This window comes from Eumetopias jubatus, unplaced genomic scaffold (assembly GCF_037043125.1).
Source record: "Eumetopias jubatus isolate StellerSeaLion01/CBP00866 unplaced genomic scaffold, mEumJub1_p1.0 scaffold_16, whole genome shotgun sequence".
NCBI lineage: Eukaryota > Metazoa > Chordata > Mammalia > Carnivora > Otariidae > Eumetopias > Eumetopias jubatus.
Genome location: NW_028274822.1, coordinates 74,977,823 through 74,983,822, shown reverse-complemented (window position 1 = coordinate 74,983,822; position 6,000 = coordinate 74,977,823).

The following is a 6,000-nucleotide window of genomic DNA, read 5'->3' as shown; positions in this document are numbered from 1 at the left end:
GCAGATTTATATATTTATTTATTTTTTAAAAGATTTTATTTATTTATTTGAGAGAGAGAGATCACAACAGAGATAACAAGAAGAGAGCATGAACGGGGAGGAGAGGGAGAAGCAGGCTCCCGCTGAGCAGGGAGCCCGACGTGGGACTCGATCCCAGGACCCTGGGCTCATGACCTGAGCTGAAGGCAGACGCTTAACTGACTGAGCCACCCAGGCGCCCCGGGAATCATGGAGATTTAGAACACACATCTCAGGATCCAGAAAGCTGGTTCCATGGCGGACGATGGGCCAAGTGCAGAGAGAAGCGTCTAATGCAGCCCCGAAGAGCCTGGGGTTGAGCCGAGTCAGAATGGCAGAATCTTTAAAATCCCAGAGAATTGAGTGACCCCTTGTTCAACCTCTTGTTTTGCTAGTGGGGAAACTGAGGCTCAGAGGGAGGCAGGGACTTGCCCAAGCTCTCATTGCAAGTCAGTGGAGGAACAGAGACCAAATCCAGGACGAGGGGTGTACTGCGTGATTTCCATTTTTGTGAAATACCCAGAAGTGGCAAATCCACAGAGGCAAACTCCAAGCAAGAGTGGTGGTTGCCAGAGGGTAGGGGGAAGGGGAGTGGGGAGTGACTGCTTATGGGGTTCGGGGACTCCTTTGGGGGTGATGAAAATGTTCTGGAACTAGACAGAGGGGATGGTGGCACAGTGTTGTGAACTTACCAAATGCCGCTGTTGTTATATGCTTTGAAATGATGAATTTTTAAAAAATTTTTTATTGTTATGTTAATCACCATACATTACATCATTAGTTTTTGATGTAGTGTTCCATGATTCATTGTTTGTGCGTAACACCCAGTGCTCCACGCAGAACGTGCCCTCTTTAATACCCATCACCAGGCTAACCCATCCCCCCACCCCCCTCCCCTCTAGAACCCTCAGTTTGTTTTTCAGAGTCCATCATCTCTCATGGTTCGTCTCCCCCTCTGACTTACTCCCTTTCATTCTTCCCCTCCTGCTATCTTCTTCTTCTTTTTTTTCCTTAACATATATTGCATTATTTGTTTCAGAAGTACAGATCTGTGATTCAACAGTCTTGCACAATTCACAGCGCTCACCGTAGCACATACCCTCCCCAATGTCTATCACCCAGCCACCCCATCCCTCCCACCCCCGACCACTCCAGCAACCCTCAGTTTGTTTCCTGAGATTCAGAATTCCTCGTATCAGTGAGGTCATATGATACATGTCTTTCTCTGATTGACTTATGAAATGATGAATTTTATGTTACGTGATTTCTACCACAATTAACTACAAAAAAAGTAGGATGACAGAATAATTTATCTCCACACCTGGGCACTTGTAACAGTGCGAGGGGTCTGGTCTGTTCCAGGTCAACCAGACTGTGTGGAAAACCACCCAGTTCTGACTCCCAGACCAGTGTTTTGTATTCTCCCGTGTGATTCTGACTCGGGTTAACAAAACTCATGAGTTTTAGAAAGTTGTGCCTCCCAGACTTGCCCCCAAGAGAGCCCCACGTTGCCCCAAGGAGGGCCAACGAACAGGCTCACGCTGTAGGACTGTTTCTCCAGTAGCTTGGGGCCTGTGCACATGCTCTCTCCTCAGCTGGCTTTCTCCGCTTGGCTGACTCCTACCACGTTCATGGAGACGTCACCTCTTCCAGGAAGACATCCCTGACTACTCCTTCTATAGCCTTACTTTCTGGCCCCCATGAGGACACCCTGCAGATTTTATGGTCTTTCCTCTCCCCCTCCTCCACTCGACTGTGTCTGTGACCCATTGTGGTCGGGGTCTTCTTTGCTGACTGCCTTTAATGGAGATTTGCCTAAAGGACACAGGCCCCTATGAGCTGAGTCCCGTGGTCATTAGAGCTTATGCAGTAGATTTACTTTACATTTGTGTTTAGTTTCTTGCTTCTTTTTTTTTTAAAGTGTAAAACACAGCATAAACTTACCATCTTAACTGTTCTTAAGTGTATAGTTCAGTGGCATTAAGTACATTCACACTGTTGTGCAACCAGCACCACCATCTGTCTCTGGAACTTTCTCATCAGCTCATACTGAAACTCCGTCCCCATTAAACACTAACTCCCTGTTCCCTTCTACCCCCGCGCCTGGCACCCACCATTCTACTTTCTGTCCCTATGAATTTGACTGCCCTAGTGCCTCCTGTAAGTGGGGTCATGCAGTATTTGTGTTTTTGTGACTGGCTTACTGCACTTCTCATAATGTCCTCAAGGCTCATCCATGTTTTAGCACGCGTCAGAATATCTTTCCTTTTTAAGGTCGAATAATATTCCACTGTGTTGGAGATACCACATTTTGTTTATTCATCTATTGGTAGACATTTGGGCTGTTTCTGCCTTCCGGCTATTGTGAATAATGTTGCTGTGAACACTGGCGTGCAGGTCTCTGTTCCGCTCCCTGCTCTCAGGGGTGGGAATGCTGGGCCATATGGTAATTCTGTGTTCGGTTTTTGAGGATCTGCCCTACTGTTTTCCACAGCCTCTGCACGATTTTATATTCCCACAATGGTGCATACAGTTTCCAATTTTTCCACATCCTTGCCAGCACTGCTTGTGTTCCGTTTTTTTGTTTTTGTTTTTTGGTGTTTTATAATCGCCATCCTAATGGGTGTGAAGTGTCCTTTACATCTGAACATCATAAAAAACAGTAATTCTAGGGGCGCCTGGGTGGCTAAGTTGGTTGAGCAGCTGACTCTTGGTTTCAGCTCAGGTCATGATCCCAGGGTCCTGGGATCGAGCCCCACATCGGGCTCCCTGCTCGGCGGGAAGCCTGCTTCTCCCTCTCCCACTCCCCCTGCTTGTGTTCCCTCTCTCGCTGTATCTCTCTCTCTGTCAAATAAATAACATCTTTAAAAAAAAATAAATAATAAATAAAAAAAGCACATCTGAAGTCCTTCAAAAAAAAAAAAAAAGCAGTTATTCTAGTTAAGCCCATGTGGGCTTCGGAAGAACTCTGACAGGGAGGAGTGTGGGGTCAGCGTAACTCTAGCTGCCCCTGGGCAGGTCACTTCACTGCCTCCTCATCTGTAAGCTGGAGGTCACAGCAGGACCTTCTTCTGCAGCGGGACAGGATTTTTCTGCCACTCGTGATGTTCTGGGCTGGCTGGACACTGGAGGTCTGGTCTGCCTGCTGACGTTGCAACTTTTGTGACGTTTCAAATGGCATGTGAGTCCTGGGTTTTTTCAAATAGGGGTTGTCACCCTAAGTCTAGGTAGGGGTGGTTTTGGCTATGTTTGCATAGGTAACACTGTAATGGACATCTTTTTGTAGGGTGGCTTGCTCTTCCCTTAGATTCCTTCCATAGGATAAGTTTTTAAGAAGCATGGTTACTGGGGGGCACCTGGGGGGCTCAGTCGGTTGAGCGTACAACTCTTGATTTTGGCTCAGGTCATGATCTCAGGGTCGTGGGATCAAGCCCCGTATTGGGCTCTGCGCTCAGTGCGGAGTCTGCTTGTCCCTCTCCCTCCCCCACCACCTCTGTCAAATAGATAGACAGAGCCTTTGGGGGAAAAAAGAAGCAGGGTTACTGAATCAAAAAGAAATGTGTGCTTTGGGGGTGAGTATATTGGGGAAAAACACTTGATTTATAGGGCAGCAGATTTCAACCCTAGCTCTGACCCTCCTTAGCATGTGATCTGGCTCATTTTTCAAAACTGTGTTTTCCTCATCTCTAGAATGGTGGTAATAATTTGAGAAGCCCAAGGTTGTTGAACGTATTAAATGGGGGGAGGCAGAAGGTACACGGAATCATGTAGTCTGGTGCCTGACTCTTGATGGAGCCTCAAAAAATAGTAGTTGAGAGTGAATATTGCCAAATTGCTTCTATAACTGACGTTGGCCCTGGGAGCAGATGAGGGTATCAGTTTTCCCACAGCCATGCCTAATTGGATGCTATTATTCTCTTCTCTCAGGGATGCTCGCCCTCCAAATACTTTTTTGCGCACTGGCTTTATGTCCCTTCTGCTGTCAGACCCTGGGGACGCAGCTGTGAACTGGACCCAGGACCCCAGACTGCCCAGTCTGGTGGAATATGAAGTAGGCAGTCACCACGTGTGTGATCAGTGCTGAGCCAGGCAGAAATGCCGAGACGTAGATGCCGCAGCACAGAGGAGGCCGCAGAAGCTGCCCTGGGGCATCAGGGAAGGCTTCCTGTAGGAGGTGGCATTTTGGAGCTCAGGACTGAGGGATGACTAGGGATTAGTCAGGCAGTAGGCAATGGCAGTGGAGAGGTGTGGGGGAGGAAGAGCGTAGCATTGTCTTGTGACCTGTCCGGGGGTTCATTGTGCTGAAGTAAGTACGTGTGTGCGTGTGAGAGACGGACAGATGGACAGGGAGGAGGTGATGGGGATCCGGGTCCTGCTGGGTCTCAGGGAAGGCCTTTGACACGCGTGGCGTGATGGTGCTTGCATGTCAGAGCCTCCCCCCGGCGCTGCTGGGGTAGATTGGGGGAGGCTCCAGCAGAGACAGAAATGTCAGCGAGGAGGCGGATTTTCCGCGTCCCTTCTTTGTGAAGTTTCCCCCCGGCCCCTCCCCTCTTTATTGTCCCTGGTTTAACTTTCTATGTCTCTTGCTTATTTATGTTGTTTGCTCCCGTCTTCTTGACGGCCAGCTCCCGGAGCGGGGGGCAGGGGACATTGCCACATGTTTTCTTCGCTGCTGTGTCCCCAGCGCCTGGCCCAGAGCCTGGTACATGGTAGGTGCTCCACAATTGCGTACTGGCGTGAATGAACGGATGAATGAACGAGCGAACGAGCTAGGGCTGTCGCCATGACGATAGAGAGGAGAGGACACATTCACTCCAGTGCCATTAGCCATCGGGCCCCTGCGGGTGGGGGGGCCCTGCCCTCCAGGGAGGCCACGGGCATGCCCTTGGCTCCTGGCACGGCGCACCACGCAGGGTGGCTTTGCAGATTTGGGAGGCCAGGTCGCATTCCGGAAGACACCGGAAGGCGTGAGGACTGGCTCGCACCCCTCAGCAGATGGTGGCATTCCCGGGAAGCGGCACCCAGAGACGGCTGAGTGAATGGCTGGTGAGCTCCCAGATCGGATTTAAGGGTGTAATTACGAAAGATCTGCAGCAGCTGTTAGACCGAATCAACGCCTGTGAATCTGAAGAGAAAAGCTGCCAAACTGTTTGGTTTTGAATGGAGGTGCTTCTCCTGCCTTCTCCCTGTGCGGTTCTGTCGGGGGGAGGAGGCTGTGAGCGACATGGCTGCACCCCCCTCCCCCTCCCAGCACCGAGCCCAGAGCCTGGTTTGCAGGGGAGTCAGAAGGCTAGATGGACGAACAGATGCTCTGATGAATGACTCCTGCCGAATTTCAGCCACTCTGGGCCTTAGTGCCTCAGTTCCCAGGAAAATGGGCTTCTTGGCCTAAAGCTGCAGGAAATGGGCATTTCAGACTTTGCAGGTCCACCCAGGGAGATCCAGCCTGTAGATGTGGCAGGTTCAGCGACAGGGACGTACCCATTGCTGCCCCCATTACTGGAGATCAGACTGGGGTCCTCCGTGGCCCCCTGGGCCACCATGGCCCCCTGACCTCCCAGGTCAGCCCTGCTTCCTGTCTGTCCCCCATGCCGCCCCCCGCCCCCATGATGATTCATACAGATACGACCAGAGAGGTGGCTTGCACTCTGCGCCCCTTCCTTCTTCAGGGAGCTCTTGTTTGCTTGGCTCTGGCTGTAGTGCTCATACATTTACAAAGAGCGAGCGAGGCCACACAAGGCATAGCAGCTGGCCTCTGCGTGAGCGAGCTTCTGAAGTGTTTTGGAAGAGAGACCGACATGTCTTAAATTAAGCATGACATATGCGATGCATTTAAAGTAAGGTTTTAAAGCGCACATTTCAATCAGTTTCCTTGTGTTTTTTACAACAGGTTAAGTGAACCCCTGAGAGTCCTGTGTTTCTAGGTTTGGGAGAGACTTCAGAATGTTATTTAGCTGTTGATTGCAGGGGTTCAAAAAAAGA